Source organism: Rhinopithecus roxellana, chromosome 2 (genome assembly GCF_007565055.1).
Source record: "Rhinopithecus roxellana isolate Shanxi Qingling chromosome 2, ASM756505v1, whole genome shotgun sequence".
Lineage (NCBI taxonomy): Eukaryota > Metazoa > Chordata > Mammalia > Primates > Cercopithecidae > Rhinopithecus > Rhinopithecus roxellana.
The window spans coordinates 168653266-168676503 of NC_044550.1; positions in this window are offsets into that span (position 1 = coordinate 168653266).

The following is a 23238-nucleotide window of genomic DNA, read 5'->3' on the forward strand; positions in this document are numbered from 1 at the left end:
AAGGTTAAGGGAAAAGGGGAAATGGGAGGGGTTATTTTAAGGCAACAAAGTTACAGTCTGATAGGGGAACTAAGCCCTATTGTTCCAATATACATTACGGTGACTATAGTTAACAGTAATGTATTGTACATTGCAAAATAACTAGAAGACAGAATTCTGAATGCTTTCTCCACAAATAAATGATAAATATCTGAGGTGATGGATATGCTAATTATCCTAATTTGATTACATTGTAAACATGTATGAAAACATCACCCTGTACCCCACAAATATGTATGATTATTACATGTTAATTAAGAACAAATGGAAAAAATAGAAACCTCAGGCTGTTTCTATAGGCACAACCTGTCATATAGAAGAAAGGCAAAACAAATTAATATTTGTTTGATTATTTAGCTGGAGAGTTGGCCATTGTCATGGCATTGTAAATTAAGTACAGCCATATGGTTAGCATATTTTATTTAAGTGCTACCATTAAGATCTAATCTCATCCATACTCTACAGATCCATTAAAGGTCATGTTGCAACAGAGTCCTGTTGAGGACTGATTCTTCATGGTCCTTCTGCATATTCTATATCAGTGTTTATTTTGAACTATTTTCTTAATATTATATATATAACAAGCAGCTTTGGAAGATACAAATTGGGCCTTTCTCTGGGGCAGAGGGCAGAATTAGCTCCTGCCCAGGATGATAAAGTTCATGTCTTCCTCTGGGATAATGGTTGGAAAGTTTTGCTAGTAGCTGTTTTAAAAGATTTGCATTTCCAAAGCTCAACATTCCTTACATATATACACACATATGTAATCACTTTATATGTAGCATCGACTTGTGTCTCCCTTCACACCATTTCAATGGGATTTGGAGAGGTCAGCTTACGTACTTGGCTGTGCCATGAGTACAAAAGCTACCCTTTGTCTCAAACTCAGGACATTTGTGTCTTCTGTCATCACTTATGAAACTTTGGCAGGCTAATTTGATAGCTTTCAAGTAGAGTAAAGTGTCAGACCTTCCACAATTCTCAATAGGCATTCCCATGTGACTATGTAGAAATGACTATAGTCATTTCTAAAAGTTTGTCATATGGTATAGAAAAAAATATATATTAAATGCAGAGTCAGAGATAGTGTGTTAGCTCCGCCTTGGCCATGCTGCCTTCTGTGTATGGACATATTTTTATATCTATAAAATGAGCAAGTATGGTCACTCATATTGCTTCATCACACATAAGATCAGTTGATAATCCACACAATTCCATACAATTTTAGCTATAACTCCATCCTTTTTTCCCATTCCAGTAGATAGATGTAGGTAATTAAGTGAAAATATTGATTTATATTTGTATAGTTTATTTTTTATTTATTTATTTATTTATTTTGAGACGAAGTCTCGCTCTGCCGCCCAGACTGGAGTGCAGTGGCCGGATCTCAGCTCACTGCAAGCTCCGCCTCCTGGGTTTACGCCATTCTCCTGCCTCAGCCTCCCGAGTAGCTGGGACTACAGGCACCCGCCACCTCGCCCGGCTAGTTTTTTGTATTTTTTAGTAGAGACAGGGTTTCACCGTGTTAGCCAGGATGGTCTCGATCTCCTGACCTCGTGATCCGCCCGTCTCGGCCTCCCAAAGTGCTGGGATTACAGGCTTGAGCCACCGCGCCCGGCCGATATATTTGTATAGTTTAAAGAAAAGTAAATTAATCAAATGCCAAGTATTTCTAGGTATGGATGACTTGTAACTGACCTTATAACTAGTTATGACACATCATACTGTAGTTTCCTTGAAATTATGTGGATGTGACAGTTTCCAAGGTTTCTTCCAAGGCTGTAATTTCTCCGAGTACTGGCTCGGAGTAGGAATGCAATCACGTATTTCCATGTTATCCAGACAAATGTATCTCTCCTCATACTTGCTACCAGAAAGTGACTTCATCACTGGGGCAGATCTCTCTTACTTTGTAGCTCATATCAAACACCTTATGTAAGTCACCACATTTTTCTCCTATGAAATATATGTGAAAGAGTCACATAACTAGCCTGATTAATATCTCACATTTTTCTATACATACTAATTTCTAAAAGGCATACCAAACATATTCCCCCACTGAGTTACCTCAATAGTTACTCATGTAATCCAGAGCTCCTTTTCTGTGACTATGAACTAAAGATTCAATTTTTATGTTGGTCTTTAGATGAGTGATAGTGTTAAAATCCAGCAGGCAGTACATGAAGAAGTTGGGCAGTACATGAAAAAGTCAGCTAAACATTATTTCTTTTGGAATAATAGAGTTATAGGAAGAAAGAAAGTTACTAAAAGCTAAGGTTAAAAAAAAATAAAAGTCAGTGCAGTCTGCAGGCCTGGAATGGTGGCTCATGCCTGTAATCTCACCACTTTGTGAAGCCAGGATGGGTGGATCATTTCAGGCCAGGAGTTCGAGACCAGCCTGGCTAAAATGATGAAATCCTGTTTCCACCAAAAATATATAAATTAACCAGGCATCATGGCGAGCGCCTGCAGTCCCAGCTACTGAGGAGGCTGAGGCAGGAGAATCGCTTGAGCCTGGGAGGCAGAGGTTGCAGTGAGCAGAGATTGCACCACTGCACTCCAGCCTGGGCAACAGAGAGACTCTGTCTCAAAAAAAAAATAATAATAATAATCTGAGATCTGAGTCTGACATTCGTCCCTGGTGTGCTAGGCTCTTTGAAGTTCCCCAATATTAAGTAGAATTCTTTGTATCATTCATATGCTTGCTTATGTCTCAGGCCAGGTTGCTAGGATCCTTTTCTTCAATTGGGTTTCAGAGGGAAATGTTAGCTAGTATGAGTAGACTACCGGTTATTGAGTGCTTTCTAACAGTATTTAATAGCAACCTGGCCCTCTTAGCAGGTACTCAAGCTTTTTCAAAAATATGAGCTGAACTACTGCTCAGAACATTTTCTCTTTTATTTTGTTGATTATACTGTATTCCTGTTGTTTGGATGATGAATTAAGCTGGCAAAAGACAGACTTTTCAGAAAAGAAGAGTCTTGTCTTCAATTTTATACTGTAATTTCTTGTCTAAAGCAACAGATTTTGTTCCATTTTCATTTCATCATCCACCTATGATGACACAGGGGTCCTATGATGACACAGAAAAAGAACATTTCCTTTTCTGCAATGAAATGAACTTTAATATCTTATCAATTAAGGTTCTTTTTGTTTTCCAAGGGGACATAGATAACTTATTAAATATTTCTGCACTATCTTTTACCAAGAAAAAAACGTAGTTACAAGGATATGAATAATAAAACAATACAAAAACACTAAGAAATAATGAAGAAAGATGAAACACTCGGAATCCATGAATGGGAAAGGAAATGGTGCCAACTGCAGCTTCTCTACAAATTATGTTTTATGAAGTGCTACACATAGAGATAGGCCAACGTTTGCTCTTACATTTTTTTAGCAGTCACTAGGTGGGAGCTAACACAGTGAATAGTAGATTTTACAGAATCCATGAGGTAAAGTGAAAACTCACAGAAAGCCTAATTGTTTCTGATGTGAGAAAAAGCAGAAATGCTTCCTAAATGTTCTCACGGATAATTAATATATATGTATACACACACACACATATATATACACATATACATACATATACATACATATATAAAATATACATATATATATAATGTAACACATGCACAATGTACTTGTAATATAGTTTAGTATTAAAACATAATGGAGGCCCTAAAAGCCTGAGGTCAACTTTTATTTCTAGCAGTTAATTTAAAAAGAAGTATTCTGAAGATAATGGTTATAAATCTAATAATTTAAGACCAGAGAGAAAGAAGGGGAATTGAGTCCATATTTATGGGTAAAAGGAAGTTTTGTGACAGTCTACTTGAAACTTCATAATTATTTCCCATAAGTAGAGGTTTTAAATGTGTTTGATCATCATTCTTTTATAATCTACACTTAGGGTGATAGATTTGCCCCAGTTTTTTGAGGTTAGCACTGAAAGGCTTACATCTGTGGAAATTTCTTAGACTTGTGCCACCTGGGATGGTTGGTCACAGTGACCAGTACCAACCTGTGTTATTTGCCTGAAACATTTTTCTGGACTTTTATTTTTATTATGGACCATCAAACTAGCAGTTTGTAGGTATTCATTAAAGGCTCAGTCATGATAATGTATACCCATACCACTTGCATTTTCACAGATTTTAGCTTACAAATCTGTTGAGCACTTATTTTATTCCTGTATGTATAAATCTGACTCTATCTCTGACTGTGTTCAAGGTTCACATTGTAACTTTTAGAATGCAAGAAAGTGTTTTGCACGGAAAAATTGTTCCACAAGGGCTTGATATTAAGAAATTAAATTCATTAATTTATGCTAGAGTGTATTTTTTTGAAATATATTAAGAATTATTCTGATTAAGCATTTTTAGAAGAGTTGTCTGAAGCCAGTTGTATAACCTATGACTGCGTAGTGCCCTGGCATTGCAGGCCATTTTTCCTTTTACACTCACAGGAGGCCATCTATCGATGAGTGCTGTAATTTCATCTTGTGAGAGAAACATGCAGATGTAGGATAAGCTAATAATTCATAAACAGCTATTATATAGTAATTATGTGGGATTAATACCACCACTAGACAATGTATACTACATAAGACATGAGAGTGAGGAATTGCACTTTTAAAAATGGCTATTCAGCCAGGCATGGTGTCACAGACCTGTAATCCCAGCACTTTGGGAGGCTGAAGTGGGCAGATCACTTGAGGTTAGGAGTCTGACACAGGGGTCCTATGATGACACAGAAAAAGAACATTTCCTTTTCTGCAATGAAATGAACTTTAATATCTTATCAATTAAGGTTCTTTTTGTTTTCCAAGGGGACATAGATAACTTATTAAATATTTCTGCACTATCTTTTACCAAGAAAAAAACGTAGTTACAAGGATATGAATAATAAAACAATACAAAAACACTAAGAAATAATGAAGAAAGATGAAACACTCGGAATCCATGAATGGGAAAGGAAATGGTGCCAACTGCAGCTTCTCTACAAATTATGTTTTATGAAGTGTTACACATAGAGATAGGCCAACATGGTGAAATCTCGTTTCCTCCAAAAATACAAAAATTAGCTGTGTGTGGTGGTGTGAACCTGTAATTCCAGCTACTCTGGAGGTTGAGACAGGAGAATTGCTTGAACATGGAAGACGGAGGTTGCAATGAGTCAATACCGTACCACTATATTCCAGTCTTGGTGACAGAGTGAGACTCTGTCTAAAATTAATTAATTCATTAATTAACTAACTATTCTCACCAAAACAAAACAAACAACACAAAAATAAGATGATAAGTGCTGGTGAGGATGTGAAGAAATTGGAACCCTTTTGTACTGTTGATGGCAATGTAGAATGGTGCAGCTACCATGAAAAATATTTAAAAGATTCCTCAACAAATAAAAATCAGACTTACCATGTGATTTAGCAATCCCGTTTCTGGGCATATAGCAGCAGAAATTGAAATCAAGTTTTCAAAGAAATATCTGAAGCTTCTTTTTATTATAGCATTATTCACAATAGTCAAGATATGATAACAACTCAAATGTTCACCTACAGATGAATTAGTTAAATAAAAAGTTGGTTTATACATTCAATGGAATATGATTTAGCCTTAAGAAAGAAAGTTCTACAACTTTCAACAGCATGGATGAACCTGGGGGACACTGTGCTAAGTGAAGTAAGCCAGTTACAGAAGGACAAATGCTGCATGATTCCACTTATAGGAGGTGTCTCAAACAGTCAGACTCATAGACTAGAGATTGACAGTTGTTAGCAGGTGGGAGGAGGGGTAATACAAAATCATTGCTTAATGGTTATAAAGTTTCAGTTATGCAAGATGAATAATCCCAGAGATCTGCTGCACAGCATAATACCAATAGTTAGCGATATGGTATTGTGCATTTTAAAATAGGGACCACGGCTTGCATATAGTTTGTATTCACCAAAACTCATGATCAAATTTGATCCCCAATGTGGTAGTGTTGGGAGGGAGAGCCTAGTAGCAGTTGTTAGATCAATGCCCTCCTGAGAAGATGAGTGAGTTCTTACTCTCTTAGAAATGGATTAGTTCGTGCCAGTGCAGATTGTTAAAAAGAGCCTGGCTTTCTTGTAGTCCCTCTCTTGCTTCTTCTTCTGCCATGTAATCTCTTTGTACATACCCAACCCCTTTCCACTTTCTGCTATGAGTGGAAGCAGCTTGAGGCCCTCTTCAGATGCAGCTGTCTAATGTTGAACTTTCCATCCACCAGAATCATTAGCTAAATAATCCTCTCTTCTTTATAAATCACTAAGTATCAGGTATTCTGTTATAGCAACACAAAATGGACTAAGACAATACATTAAGAGGATGTGTGTCATATTAAATTTTCTTACCACAAAACAAACAAATAACACCCATACAAAAAACATAAGGACATTTTTGGAGGTGATGGTTATGTTTAGCCATTAGGTTGTAATGATGGTAGCACCGGTGAATGCGATTATGTTGAAGCTCATAGAAATGTAAACATTAAATATATGGAATTTGTTTATGTATCAATCATACCTCAAATTTTAAAAAAGAAAATTAAAAAATAAATAGAAAAGGCACTTACTTCTAGAAATAAAGATACGATGTCTTGTGAAGATTAGATATAAGATAATTTATTTGAACAATAGCACTATGTAATTTTTTATTTTTCAAACTGGAAAACAGCACCTAAAAATATGGACATTCCCTATATTTGCTATATTACACAGTCAAATAAAAAAATGACTCATTCTTATGACCTCATAAGCCCGGTAATTTAAAATAAATATAATAAATAAGAGAAATCCAAGTCAAAGTCATGGTGACATACCACTTAACACAGAGAGTGGCTGTAGTGAAACATATAGACAATGAGAATGGCAAAAAGTATGTGGATAAATTGGAATTCTCATACATTGCTGGTGGGAAAATAAAATTGTAAACCAATTTTGAAAGACATGCTGGGATTCCTCAAAAACTAAGTATGGAATTCCTAATTATATACCCAAAAGTAGTGAAAACATATGTTCACACAAAAACTTGCACATGAATGAGTATAGCAGTATTATTCATAATAACCCAAAGTGGAAACAGTTAAATATTTCTCACATGGTGAATAAAAACATAAAATATGTTATATGCAGTAACAGGATATTCAGTCATGACTAGGAACAAAATACTGATACATTCTAAAACACGGAAGAGCCTGGAAACATTATTCTAAATGAAAGAAATCAGTCCCAAAAGATCACATGTTGTTTGATTCCTGTTATATGAAATGCCCAGAATGGACAAATCTAGAGAGACAGAAAACAAATTACTAAGGATAGTGGGTAGAAAGAATAGGAAGTTATTGCTAATGGGTACATGATTTCTTTTTGGATTGATGAAAATGATCTAAAATTGATTATAGAGATGGTCACATGACTCTATGTCACTGAGATAAATACTTTAAAGGATGAATTACAATTTTGTGATTTATATTTCAATAAATCTTTAAATAAATAAATTTTGTTTTGCAATTGGCTAAGGAGGTTAAATCTGCTAGAACTGAGTGATTCATTGATAACAGATATTGAAAGATGAAGTCTAAGGTTACTTTCATCTCTCTGGTAAGTGGGTGAATGAAGGGATAATCCACAAAGACAGAAAATATAGGGAGGAAAAGTCAAGCTAAACTGTCGGGTGTAATTTTTCAAGGTCTTCAGTAATCACTAATGTCCTACAATAATTACCTTTACATAAGTTTTTTGTTTATTTTCTGGTAGCCAAAGTTTTGCTTTGATTTCCAATTTACAAGCCCTAGTATAACCTGTATGAAAATATAGCTATTTAATATTATATTTGTGTTATTGTTAGAATTCATCACAAGCTGTACCACTGTCCTTTAGAATGTGTTTGATAAGCAGAATTTTGAAAATATCATATTTTAAAAATAGACCACAGTCAAATCTTTTAGCAATTTAATGCGTGATTTCTGATAGACACAACAGTGAAATATGTCATTCAACCTTTAAAAAGCTGAAGCTGAAAGTTTAATGAAGACATAGTTAGACTCATATTTCTTTACAAGTGCCCTGACATTATAGCCTTTCTGTTTCAACATTTAATTCAGTGTTGCTGCTTGAAATCTTGCTAAAATCACCTTCAATTGTTTGTCCTCTTCCTCCCCTTCAGATGAATATAGAAACAGCAGCTATGAGCTTTCTCTTGAGATTTCTCATGAAAAGGATCTAGAGATGAAAAAGACTCTTGTTGTTTCATAATTCTTTTTTTTCTTTTTTTAGAAAAGTTTTATAATTTTTAAAGTACAACTTTCAGTGTATTTCTGTGATAGACCAATGAAACTGATCATTTTTTTCCTTCCCCTTGGTGTTTAAGTCTTTTCCAATGACATATGGAAGGTGAGTTAAATTGTCTTTAAAGACATTTAACTTTAATATATCAGGATTTACTTCAAAGAAAGGTATTATATTAATTGAAGTAAATTTCTAGGGAGAAGAAAAATAATGGAGGCACTAGATAATTTTTAAATATAATTTCACAAATTAAGAAGGTTATTCAGACATTAGCGGATAATTAACTTAGAATGTACCACTTACACGGAATAATTTTCTCCTCACAAACCACTGAAGTGCTGTTAGGAGTATATGCAGTAAGCAGAACAGGTACAAAAGGGAGTATATGCAGTAAGCAGAACAGGTACAAAAAAGCGGCTGAAGACAAATGAGGAGAGAATGTATTTATTTTAAGTAAGTGAACTTGTTGCTTGACTTATGTTATTGGATCAATGGCTAGTTTTTCTAATATAAATAAATCCAGAATATTCCACATTTGTTTTTCTCTAGACAATGTGATGTAGACTGAAAACATTATCAAGCTACATTCCAAGTAGAAAGAAAAAAATTCAGAAAATAAGATGGCAGTCTTCCCATTTATAGCCATTGTGATTAACCACAGAAATCTGCTATTAACCACAGGGAAAAAAAATGCATTTTTTGTGTATTTGAGGCAGTTGTGCAACAGTAAGTGTGGTCTATAATTGATCTAGCTACTGTAAGTAGTATAAGCTAGGTGGTTAATTTTCATAGGTGTTGAAATCAATTTAACCTTTTTTTTTTTTTTTTTTTTGAGACATACAAAATGATACTCACTCTTTTTGCCCAGGCTGGATTACAATGGCATGATCTCGGCTCACGGCAACCTCCGTCTCCCGGGTTCAAGCGATTCTCCTGCCTCAGCCTCCCAAGTAACTGGGATCACAAGCACCTGCAACCACTCCCAGCCATTTTGTTTTTGTATTTTTAGTAGAGACGGGGTTTCATCATGTTGGCCAGGATGGTTTCCATCTCTTGACCTCATGATCCACCCACCTCGGCCTCCCAAAGTGCTGGGATTACAGGCATGAGCCACTGTGTCCGGCCAAATTATCTTGATTTGATTTTTTTTTTTTTTTTTTTGAGACAGAGTCTTGCTCTGTCACCTAGGCTGCAGTGCAGTGGCAGTCTCGTCTCACTGCAAACTCCACCTCCCTGAGATTCAAGTGATTCTCCTACCTCAGTCTCCTGAGTAGCTGGGACTACAGGCTGCACCACCACGCCTGGCTAATATTTGTATTTTTAGTAGAGATGGGGTTCACCATGTTGGCCATGTTGGTCTCGAACTCCTGATCGCAGGTGATTCGCCTGCCTCGGCCTCCCAAAGTGCTGGGATTACAGGCCTGGGTCACCGTGCCTGGCCCCTTAGTTTGAATTTGATAGTTATGTGATCTAGCAGATTCGTCTATTATGGTTAGTACTTTTTGTGCTATAATTTATTTAAATCTACTAGTGCAATATTTATATAACGTTGTTCCTGTGTATTTTGGGGGAATTGATTCCAGGGCCCCTTGCACACACCAAAATCCGTGGACGCTCAGAGTATTTTATATAAAGTGATGTGGTATTTTTATATAACCTATATGCATCCTTCCATATACTTTAAATTATTTGTAAATTACCCATAATACCTAAAACAATGTAAGTGTTGCATAGGTTGTTGTTTTACTGTATTGCTCAGGGAATAATGACATGAAAAAATCTGTTTTTTTTTTCAACTATTTTCAATCTGTGGTTGATTGAACCCATGAATGTGGAACTCACAGACACAGAGGACCAGCTGTATTTTAGTAGGATAATTGTAATGTTATTGTATATAAAGCAAATTGAGGAATATCACATAGATTTGCACTTCCATTTGTTCAATGTTTAAGTTCTGTGATAGAAAAAGATATTCCTAAAACTATCAAATTATAATGAAATTTACTATATTCTCTTTTCATTTTGAGAGACAAAATGGAAATCTTCAAAAGGACTTGAAAAGAGCACTTGATCGGGGAAATGAAAGTTTCAGTTAATATGTTTCTAACAATCTCTCTAAACATATTACCTTTGCTTCAAGATGAGATAAATAGTGTCTACGTCCTCTATACACAGATTTTGTCTCTTTTCTCATTAGATCTGTCCTAATACATGATGAAAATAAAGAATATACTTCTATAACCATAGATCAAAGGGTTAGAGAAAATATGCCATTCATTTATTTACTTATCCATATATTTATTAAACTGCTTAAAAATAATTAATGGGTATGTGGTATGTCTGAGTCATACTTCTTAATGCTAAGAATATAAAAGTCGAATACTTATAGAAGTAGACAGTGAGGGGCAAAAAGAAATAAGACAAATTATGATATTCCAGAGAGATAATACAAAATTAAATGTATGAAGAAAAGAAAATGAAAGTAAAGAGAAGGTTAAGAACTTCTGCTTGAGGAAATCACGAAAAACTTAATAGTAGAAGTCAAGGTTCATCTGACAAAATCTTGTTGAATGAACAGGAGTTAGGTAAACACAGAAAGAAGATGAAGGTACTAGGGCAGAAGAGTTGTATGCACAAAATTACATAAGTATCATGGTTTTAATGAATTCAGGAAATAGTGATAATATTTAGGCAGCAGGATTGTACATTCTAAGACAATAGAACTGTATGGAGTAAGAAAGCAAATTATAAAGAGTTTAGATATTATTCTGTGAGCAAGAGAAAGCTAAGATTTTTTTTTTCTTAGTAGAATAGGGACTTGATCAGATTTAGTTTTAAGAGGAACAACAGAGAAAAATGCAGTTGAGGGACATGACTATTCTGAATATTCCATATTATCTTTAGATGTATTTAGGCATTGATAATATGACATTATTTTAAAATCAAATTATATTATGTGTATTTATTGTATTACCAAAAGAATATTTTAGATTAACCTTTATAGAAGCTTCATCATATTCAAAACTTCAGCCAAAACGTTATTTATCATATAGTCCCTCTTTAAGATTTTATTTTCTTTTTACTAATGACAAAATATTGGTTCTCCATAATCATCCAATGACCCTCAGGGTTATACAAACTTCAAATTATAGAGGTATCTTTCTTCAAATAAGGCATTTTATTAAATTTTTTAACAACATACCTAATTGCGAGGGAATTTTTCCACATACAATACTCAATATTCTCGCTTTTTTTTTTTTTTTTTTTTTTTTTTTTTTTTTTTTTTTTGAGATGGAGTCTCTCTCTTGTTGCCTAGGCTGAAGCACAATGGCTCAGTCTCAGCTCACTAAAACTTCTGCTCCCCAGGTTCAAGCGATTCTTCTGCCTCAGCTTCCTGAGTCACTGGGATTATAGGGGTGTGCCACCACGCCTCGTTATTTTTTTGTACTTTTTTTTTCTTTTTCTTTTTCTTTTTATTATTATACTTTAAGTTCTAGGGTACATGTGCATAACGTGCAGGTTTGTTACATATGTATACTTGTGCCATGTTGGTGTGCTGCACCCATCAACTCGTCAGCACCCATCAATTTGTCATTTATATCAGGTATAACTCCCAATGCAATCCCGCTCCCCTCCCCACCCCCCATGATAGGCCCTGGTGTGTGATGTTCCCCTTCCCAAGTCCAACTGATCTCATTGTTCAGTTCCCACCTATGAGTGAGAACATGCGGTGTTTGGTTTTCTGTTCTTGTGATAGTTTGCTAAGAATGATGGTTTCCAGCTGCATCCATGTCCATACACAGGATGCAAACTCATCCTTTTTTATGGCTGCATAGTATTCCATGGTGTATATGTGCCACATTTTCTTAATCCAGTCTGTCACAGATGGACATTTGGGTTGATTCCAAGTCTTTGCTATTGTGAATAGTGCCGCAATAAACATACATGTACATGTGTCTTTATAGCAGCATGATTTATAATCCTCTGGGTATATACCCAGTAGTGGGATGGCTGGGTCATATGGTACATCTAGTTCTAGATCCTTGAGGAATTGCCATACTGTTTTCCACAATGGTTGAACTAGTTTACAATCCCACTAACAGTGTAAAAGTGTTCCTATTTCTCCACATCCTCTCTAGCACCTGTTGTTTCCTGACTTTTTAATGATTGCCATTCTAACTGGTATGAGATGATATCTCATTGTGGTTTTGATTTGCATCTCTCTGATGGCGAGAGATGATGAGCATTTTTTCATGTGTCTGTTGGCTGTATGAATGTCTTCTTTTGAGAAATGTCTGTTCATATCCTTTGCCCACTTTTTGAAGGGGTTGTTTGTTTTTTTCTTGTAAATTTGTTTGAGTTCTTTGTAGGTTCTGGATATCAGCCCTTTGTCAGATGAGTAGATTGCAAAAATTTTCTCCCATTCTGTAGGTTGCCTGTTCACTCTGATGGTAGTTTCTTTTGCTGTGCAGAAGCTCTTTAGTTTAATTAGATCCCATTTGACAATTTTGGCTTTTGCTGCCATTGCTTTTGGTGTTTTAGACATGAAGTCCTTGCCCATGCCTACGTCCTGAATGGTACTACCTAGGTTTTCTTCTAGGGTTTTTATGGTATTATGTCTAACATTTAAGTCTCTAATCCATCGTGAATTAAGTTTCATGTAAGGAGTAAGGAAAAGATCCAGTTTCAGCTTTCAACTTATGGCTAGCCAATTTTCCCAGCATCATTTATTAAATAGGGAATCTTTTCCCCATTTCTTGTTTCTCTCAGGTTTATCGAAGATCAGATGGCTGTAGATGTGTGGTATTATTTCTGAGGACTCTGTTCTGTTCCATTGGTCTATATCTCTGTTTTGGTACCAGTACCATGCTGTTTTGGTTACTGTAGGCTTGTAGTATAGTTTGAAGTCAGGTAGCATGATGCCTCCAGCTTTGTCCTTTTGACTTAGGATTGTCTTGGCGATGCGGGCTCTTTTTTGGTTCCATATGAACATTAAAGCAATTTTTTCCAATTCTGTGAAGAAAGAAACTCATTGGTAATTTGATGGGGATGGCTTTGAATCTATAAATAACCTTGGGCAGTATGGCCATTTTCAAGATATTGATTCTTCCTATCCATGAGCATGGTATGTTCTTCCATTTGTTTGTGTCCTCTTTTATTTCACTGAGCAGTGTTTTCTAGTTCTTGAAGAGGTCCTTCACGTCCCTTGTAAGTTGGATTCCTAGGTATTTTATTCTCTTCGAAGAAATTGTGAATGGAAGTTCATTCATGATTTGGCTCTCTGTTTGTCTGTTGCTAGTGTATAAGAATGCTTGTGATTTTTGCACATTAACTTTGTATCCTGAGACTTTGCTGAAGGTGCTTATCAGCTTAAGGAGATTTGGGGCAGAGACGATGGGGTTTTCTAAATATACAATCATGTCATCTGCAAACAGGGACAATTTGACTTCTTCTTTTCCTAACTGAATACCCTTGATTTCTTTCTCTTGCCTGATTGCCCTAGCCAGAACTTCCAAGACTATGTTGAATAGGAGTGGTGAGAGAGGGCATCCCTATCTTGTGCCAGTTTTCAAAGGGAATTTTTCCAGTTTTTGCCCATTCAGTATGATATTGTCTGTGGGTTTGTCATAAATAGCTCTTATTATTTTGAGGTACGTTCCATCAATACCGAATTTCTTGAGCTTTTTTAGCATGAAGGGCTGTTGAATTTTGTCAAAAGCCTTTTCTGCATCTATTGAGATAATCATGTGGTTCTTGTCTTTGGTTCTGTTTAGATGCTGGGTTATGTTCATTGATTTGCGTATGTTGAACCAGCCTTGCATCCCAGGGATGAAGCCCACTTGATCATGGTGGATAAGCTTTTGGATGTGCTGCTGAATCCGGTTTGCCAGTGTTTTATTGAGGATATTTGCGTCGATGTTCATCAGGGATATTGGTCTAAAATTCTCTTTTTTTGTTGTGTCTCTGCCAGGCTTTGGTATCAGGATGATGTTGGCCTCCTAAAATGAGTTAGGGAAGATTCCCTCTTTTTCTATTGATTGGAATAGTTTCAGAAGGAATGGTACCAGCTCCTCCTTGTACATCTGGTAGAATTCAGCTGTGAATCCATCTGGTCCTGGACATTTTTGGTGGGTAGGCTATTAATTATTGCCTCAATTTCAGAGCCTGCTATTGATCTATTTAGGGATTCAACTTCTTCCTGGTTTAGTCTTGGAAGAGTGTAAGTGTCCAGGAAATTATCCATTTCTTCTAGATTTTCTAGTTGATTTGCGTAGAGGTGTTTATAGTATTCTCTGATGGTAGTTTGTATTTCTGTGGGGTCGGTGGTAATAACTCCTTTATCATTTTTTATTGTGTCTATTGGATTCTTCTCTCTTTTCTTCTTTATTAGTCTTGCTAGTGGTCTGTCAATTTTGTTGATCTTTTCAAAAAAACCAACTCCTGGATTCATTGATTTTTTGGAGGGTTTTTTGTGTATCTATCTCCTTCACTTGGGCTCTGATCTTAGTTATTTCTTGCCTTCTGCTAGCTTTTAAATGTGTTTGCTCTTGCCTCTCTAGTTCTTTTAATTGTGATGTTAGAGTGTCAATTTTAGATCTTTCCTGCTTTCTCTTGTGGGCATTTAATGCTATAAATTTCCCTCTACACACTGCTTTAAATGTGTCCCAGAGATTCTGGTATGTTGTATCTTTGTTCTCATTGGTTTCAAAGAACATCTTTATTTCTGCCTTCATTTCGTTCTGTACCCAGTAGTCATTCAGGAACAGGTTGTTCAGTTTCCACATAGTTGAGCGGTTTTGATTGAGTTTCTTAGTCCTGAGTTCTAGTTTGATTGCACTGTGGTCTGAGAGACAGTTTGTTATAATTTCTGTTCTTTTACATTTGCTGAGGAGTGCTTTACTTCCAATTATGTGGTCAATTTTGGAATAAGTATGATGTGGTGCTGAGAAGAATGTATATTCTGTTGATTTGGGGTGGAGAGTTCTATAGATGTCTATTAGGTCCACTTGGTGCAGAGATGAGTTCAATTCCTGGATATCCTTGTTAACTTACTGTCTCATTGATCTGTCTAATGTTGACAGTGGAGGGTTGAAGTCTCCTATTATCATTGTACGGAGTCTAAGTCTCTTTGTAATTCTCTAAGGACTTGCTTTATGAATCTGGGAGCTCCTGTATTGGGTGCATATATATTTAGGATAGTTAGCTCTTCCTGTTGAATTGATCCCTTTACCATTATGTAATGGCCTTCTTTGTCTCTTTTGATCTTTGATGGTTTAAAGTCTGTTTTATCAGAGACTAGGATTGCAACCCCTGCTTTTTTTGTTCTCCATTTGCTTGGTAGATCTTCCTCCATCCCTTTATTTTGAGCCTGTGTAGATCTCTGCATGTGAGATGGGTCTCCTGAATACAGCAGACTGATGGGTCTTGACTCTTCATCCAGTTTGCCAGTCTGTGTCTTTTAATTGGAGCATTTAGTCCATTAACATTTAAGTTTCATATTGTTATGTGTGAACTTGATCCTGCCATTATGATATTAACTGGTTATTTTGCTCGTTAGTTGATGCGGTTTCTTCCTAACCTCGATGGTCTTTACATTTTGGCATGTTTTTGCAATGGCTGGTACCGGTTGTTCCTTTCCATGTTTAGGGCTTCCTTCAGGGTCTCTTGTAAGGCAGGTCTGATGGTGACAAAATCTCTAAGCATTTGCTTATCTGTAAAGGATTTTATTTCTCCTTCACTTATGAAACTTAGTTTCGCTGGATATGAAATTCTGGGTTTAAAATTCTTTTCTTTAAGAACGTTGCATATTGGCCCCCACTCTCTTCTGGCTTGTAGAGTTTCTGCCAAGAGATCTGCTGTTAGTCTGATGGGCTTCCCTTTGTGGGTAACCCAACCTTTCTCTCTGGCTGCCCTTAAGATTTTTTCCTTCATTTCATCTTTGGTGAATCTGGTAATTATGTGTCTTGGAGTTGCTCTTCTGGAGGAGTATCTTTGTGGCATTCTCTGTATTTCCTGAATTTGAATGTTGGCCTGCCCTACTAGGTTGGGGAAGTTCTCCTGGATGATATCCTGAAGAGTGTTTTCCAACTTGGTTCCATTTTCCCCCTCACTTTCAGGCACCCCAATCAGACGTAGATTTGGTCTTTTTACATAATCCCATACTTCTTGCAGGCTTTGTTCATTTCTTTTTCTTCTTTTTTCTTTTGGTTTCTCTTCACGCTTCATTTCATTCATTTGATCCTCAATCACTGATACTCTTTCTTCCAGTTGATCGAGTCGGTTACTGAAGCTTGTGCATCTGTCACGTATTTCTCCTGTCATGGTTTTCATCTCTGTCATTTCATTTATGACCTTCTCTGCATTAATTATTCTATCTGTCAATTCTTCCACTCTTTTTTCAAGATTTTTAGTTTCTTTGTGCTGGGTACGTAATTCCTCCTTTAGCTCTGAGAAGTTTGATGGACTGAAGCCTTCTTCTCTCATCTCGTCAAAGTCATTCTCTGACCAGCTTCGATCAGTTGCTGGCGATGAGCTGTGCTGCTTTGCAGGGGGAGATGCGCTCTTATTTTTTGAATTTCCAGCTTTTCTGCCCTGCTTTTTCGCCATCTTTGTGGTTTTATCTGCCTCTGGTCTTTGATGATGGTGACGTACTGATAGGGTTTTGATATAGGTGTCCTTCCTGTTTGATAGTTTTCCTTCTAACATTCAGGACCCTCAGCTGCAGGTCTGTTGGAGTTTGCTTGAGGTCCACTCCAGATCCTGTTTGCCTGGGTATCAGCAGCAGAGGTTACAGAAGATAGAATATTGCTGAACAGCGAGTGTACCTGTCTGATTCTTACTTTGGAAGCTTCCTCTCAGGGGTGTACTCCACCCTGTGAGGTGTGGGGTGTCAGACTGCCCCTAGTGGGGGATGTCTCCCAGTTAGGCTACCCAGGGTCAGGGACCCACTTGAGCAGGCAGTCTGTCCCTTCTCAGATCTCAACCTCCGTGTGGGGAGATCCACTGCTCTCTTCAAAGCTGTCAGACAGAGTCGTTTTCATCTGCAGAGGTTTCTGCTGCTTTTGTTGTTGTTGTTGTTTAGCTGTGCCCTGTCCCCAGAGGTGGAGTCTACAGAGACAGGCAGGCTTCCTTGACCTGCTGTGAGCTCCACCCAGTTCGAGCTTCCCAGTGGCTTTGTTTACCTACTTAAGCCTCAGCAATGGCGGGCGCCCCTCCCACAGCCTCGCTGCTGCCTTGCGGTTAGATCGCAGACTGCTGTGCTAGCAATGAGGGAGTCTCTGTGGGCATGGGACCCTCCTGGCCAGGAGTGGGATACAATCTCCTGGTGTGTCCGTTTGCTTAAAGCGCAGTATTGGGGTGGGAGTTACCTGATTTTCCAGGTGTTGTGTGTCTCAGTTCTCCTGGCTAGGAAAAGGGATTCCCTTCCCCCTTGCGCTTCCCAGATGAGGCGATGCCTCACCCTGCTTCAGCTCTCGCTGGTCGGGCTGCAGCAGCTGACCAGCACCGATTGTCTGGCACTCCCTAGTGAGATGACCCCAGTACCTCAGTTGAAAATGCAGAAATCACAGGTCTTCTGTGTCGCTCGCGCTGGGATTTGGAGACTGGAGCTGTTCCTATTTGGCCATCTTGCTCCGCCTCCCTTTTTTGTACTTTTAGTAGAGATGGGGTTTCACCGTGTTGGTCACACTAGTCTTGAACTCATGATCTCAAGTGATCTGCCTGCCTTGGCCTCCCAAAGCGATTACACATGTGAGCCACTATACTTGGCCCCAATATTCCCTTAATAAATGTATGTTGCTATGTTTTGTGTCTGCTGCATGTATTAGGACTCATTTAACAATTGTTCTAACAGAAATCCTCATTTATCCATGAAAAATTTTTTGTGACCAAGTTGAATTGTTGCTTTCCTCCTCTGTTTGCTTTGTGACATTGGATTAAAGTTAAAATAATTAAATACCACAATTTCTCCCTGTTTCCCTGTAATTCTTAGAATATTTCCTGATAATCTCATAGGGTAGATCAACAATTTCTGTAATCTTCTGAATGATTTCCCACTTCGTTAAAAATGCTACATGATCAATAAGTGCTTGAGTTCGAAAAATTAAATACTTTTCGGCCTGAACTAAATTGTCCCAAGTATTCTTTACAACAGTGTTTACAGATCCATATATTCATATATAGAGAGAGATGCTCACATATATGTGAGAATAGCTAATTCAGTATTTGTGGTTTGGTGACTATGGGTCAGTCTCTGTATTTTGCTGGTATGTATTGGATTATACAGTCTTTATTTACTATTAATTAGTTTGACAATATTTAGTCATTCAATACATTGATAATTCATCATCAATACATTGAGGTCATCATACATGTTTAAACCATATAATAGGGTTTGATTAATATATGAATGAGATAACTAATGGAAAAGGATTTGGAAAACCATAAAATTCTATAAAGATGCAAGGTTACATGCATCCATAACCATCATGGAAGGTTCACCTCTTGGTGATAAATTGAATATATTATTCTGACAAGTAAGTATGTGACTGTTTGGACATAATAAGTTGCCTACACAGAATTCTTTTTTCAAGGTGATATTGTTCGGTGTATGAAGTGTGACAAAATTTTCTAAATTAAAACAAAAACACACGCTAATGATGTTACAGTGTATTTGTCAAGGTTTTTTTGGTTTTTAGTGAGAGGAACTCACATCAAACTAATCTAAATTAAATGATATATTAGTTTTATCTATCAGAATATATATCAGAAAACTATACGTGGTCAAATGAGGCTGATTCCAAGAACTGTAATGATTCATTAATATTCAATCTGTTCCCATTACATTGCACTGTCTTCTTGCTTGTCTGCTTGTCTTATCTGGTGGCAGCTTTAAATATATATAAGCGCTACATTGTTGTATTAGTCTACTTTCACATTGCTATAACATACTACCTGAGACTGAGTAATTTATAAAGCAAAGAGGTTTAATTGGCTCATGGTTCCACAGTCTGTACAGGAAGCATGGCTGGGGAGGCCTCAGGAAACTTACAATCATGGAGGAAGGCAAAGAGGAAAGGATCACATCTTACATGGCCAGAGCAGGAAGAAGAGAGAGGAGAGAGGTGCTACATTCTTTCACACAACCAGATCTTGTGAGAACACACTCACTATCACAAGAACATGAAGGGAGAAGCCTGCACCCATTATCCAATTATCTCCCACCAAGCCCCTCCTCCAACATTGAGGATTATAGTTCCACATGAGGTTTGGGTAGGGACACAAATCCAAACCATATCAATTATCTTCAATGAAAACAATTTTAGAAGGAAACTACTCTTTGCTGATGGATTCAAGAATGCTTTAACTGATTTCACTCTGAGCTCATCATTAATCCAATCACTGTGACCAGAACTAAAATCACTATTCTATTTAAGCAGTCCTGAATATGTGCTTTCTCCTATACCCAGGGATGCAGTAGGTCTTGTCAGAGTCACATAAACTATAGAGGATGACTGGCAGAGCTAAGTGATGTTTGGCAGAAACACACACAGACACATACACATGAGTACAGAAATATTTGCACATAATAAAGAAGAAAATAGAACAGCATAATTTGAGTTTGTTGTATCCCCAGAATTCAAGGAATCTCGGGCTATACAGAAAGAGAAGCATCGTTCTAATTTTGTTTCTGCCAATGCATTGGTTATGGTTCTCCAGAGTTAAAGAACCCATGAAATATAACTGTTCTACATTTACCGATTTCATCCTTCTATAGCTTTTATTCTAAGAAGGAAGCCTCCAAAAATTTAAGAAGCTATTCATTACAAAGGCACAAAATGTAAGCATGTGTTGATCAACTCTAATGGTCATTAGTTGTGAAAAGGCTCTTTAAGGCAATTTAAGATGCATTCACTACTGTTCTTTGTGGTGACAGACTAACCTGACAACAATAGCATTTATTTGCTTTAACATTTAAGATTGTGTATAATTTAACTGTATTAGTTCATTCTCATACTGCTATGAAGAAATACTCAAGACTGGGTAATTTATAAAGAAAAGGGGGTTTAATGGGCTCACAGTTCCACATGGCTGGAGAGGCCTCACAATCATGGGAAGGTAAAGGGGGAGCAAAAGCATGTCTTACATGGCAGCAGGTAAGAGAACGTGTGCAGGGGAGTTGCTCTTTATAAAACCATCAGATTTCATGAGTCTTCCTATCACAAGAACAGCACAGAAAATACCCACCCCATGATTCAATTACCTCACACCAAGTTCCTTTCATGACATGTGGGGATTATGGGAGCTATAATTCAAGATGAGGTTTGGGTGGGGACACAGCCAAACCATAACACTAACAAAATCAATTAAGAAGAAAGAAAAAAGAAATAGTTGACATGGAAACTATGAGGTATATTGATTGTAATGACAAATGCTATAAGAAATTATTAAAAGGAAATGACAAAAAAATAAGTAAAATTACATAATAATACTAATTACATAATTTTTCAACATATTTTCTAGCTATATATATATGTAGTATTAGCAAATATATATAATGCATATTTATACTCAGTCAGAAAATATTTATTGAGTAGCTTTTGTATGTGAAACATTATACAAGTTTCACAAATGCAAAGATTAAGGAACAAAATGTTTGCCCTTGGGGAGCTCACATCATTCTGCAATATACACACGGTGAATTATCTGACTAGATTTTTTTTTAAGTGTGATATAGTAACACTTGTGAAGCAACAAATAAGCAAATCCCCAATTCCTTTCTCTAAACAACCAGACAGGCAAAACTTTCTAGAAGTTGTAGTAAACCAAGGCACTATTTTTTTTTTCCTCTTAACGCAGCCTAGAGGCAGGATAATGAAAGGAGGGAGCAGTGAAGACATTTCTGTCCTGAGGCAGTTTCAGGCTACTGGAGGCTAAAAACCAAACTCTCCAGAAGCCTCAAGGAAAGAATGTTTGCAAAAACAGCCCTTCAGAAATAATTTGGTACTTATTTTTACACTCTAAGTGTTGCAAAACATCTTGCCGTTCATGGAATAGAGATTTACTGGTTTTGTGAAGTTCGCTTATATAATTTTTTAGTATTTGGAAGCATCTGCACTCTTTGCAAACAATTGAAACCATGAAAATGTGATGGTAATTCTTGTATTTGTTCTTAATCAGAAGCATTCATTCATGTCAACACATAATTTTTGAAATTTTATTCTGTATGAGACCACTTTCTGTATTTTAGTCAACTTCTTTTCACCCCATTGGAAAGGGAGGGATTTCTGCCCTATGATTATGGGGATGGCCAAACACATACAACACCTGGCACTAGACAGATGAAATTAACAGCAGTTTAATAGTCGTATGTACTCACAGTTTATGGGAGGTGCATGCTGACTGCTACAAAGGACCGCCTGGAGGTTGCACTTAGAAGCAATGACCAACTGGGGACAGTGGGAGGCTGACTTCATAGTATCAAGAGGACAGAGGTGACCCATGAAATAATATGAGTGACTTATTTGAATCATTCCACATGCTGACAAGGAAACAAAACCTGCTACTCAAGTGCCATTGAAAAGGAGGGATTTTTGGCTAAAAGACCCTTATCCAGAGCAGAACAGGGAGAGGAATTTGTGGTTAGGGCAATCAAGGTCCAACCAGATGTCAAGACAGCAGATAATATCAAGCCTTACTTTTAAGTCTTATACCACAGCTTCAAATTATTTGTTTATTTTCTCTTAATTTATATTCCATATCAGGTGTGATCAAAAGTTATTTTAAAAAATGTGTAATGTGTGAAGTTTCACACTGTCTATCTTCAATTAGGTTAAGGCTGCAATTGTGTTTGTCCAAAGCATTAGTAAAATGTGGAGTCTGAGTATTTTTAGTTAGAGCATGTCTTTTTCAGTTTCCCACATTCACTGTGTTTCTCTAAAAGAAAATATTTTTTAAAAAAAATTTCTTTATATGTGGCTCACCATATGCATTTGAATTGGGGAACGCTGGTACCATATATAAACTTGTGACCCATATGACCAAATTCTCATTAAGATGTGCCATTCAAAACAACATTAAACAAATAAACAGACTTACTTTCCCAATGGCTTGAGTTTTCTGTATTGCCAAATAACTAGAACACATTGGTATTTTTTTTTAAACACATGACACAGGATACCATAACATGTAGTATAACTCCTTCAGATCCTCTAGCTTTTTAAAATCAGCCTAGTTTATGTCCCTTTTCTTCTATTTTCTTTCCCAAACAATTGGCCACCAACCTTTTATTCAGAATCTTTCAGCTGCAAGTCCAAAGGAATTAGCTAGCAAGGCTGACCTTGCTAAGAGGTTGGCAGAGAGGAGGACATAGAACAAAGAAATCTTAAATCCTCTTTAGAAGCAGAGAAAATAAAAGACTGAGAGAACTTAAAAGTTAACGATGAGAGTGGCTTTTCATGTTTAATTATGATTTTAATTAGTTCTTATTAGGAACTAATTTTTACGCTCTCACAGGTAACTGAGGCTCTTAAAGGCACTTATATACCTGTGAGATTCAGAAGGTAAAAAACAGAACAGAGGAAACAAAAAGAGACAAAGCAAAGACAAAAAGAAGAGAATAATAATGTTAACAATAAAGAACAACAATGTAAGAAAGCACAAAATGAGTAAAGTTTCAATACCTTTTCCCTGCTTTATAACTGAGGAATTAAATGAAAATCTTTCAAATGCAAATGTGACTTTGTTCCCCTCATTTTACGTCCTACATCAAATCCTGAGGTAATATAAGGTGTTCTTTTTTTCTAAGGGTACATTTGAAAGACACTATTAAGCTCACTTGCAGTATTTTGTGAATTCCAAGGTGCATATTTTTCACATTTAAT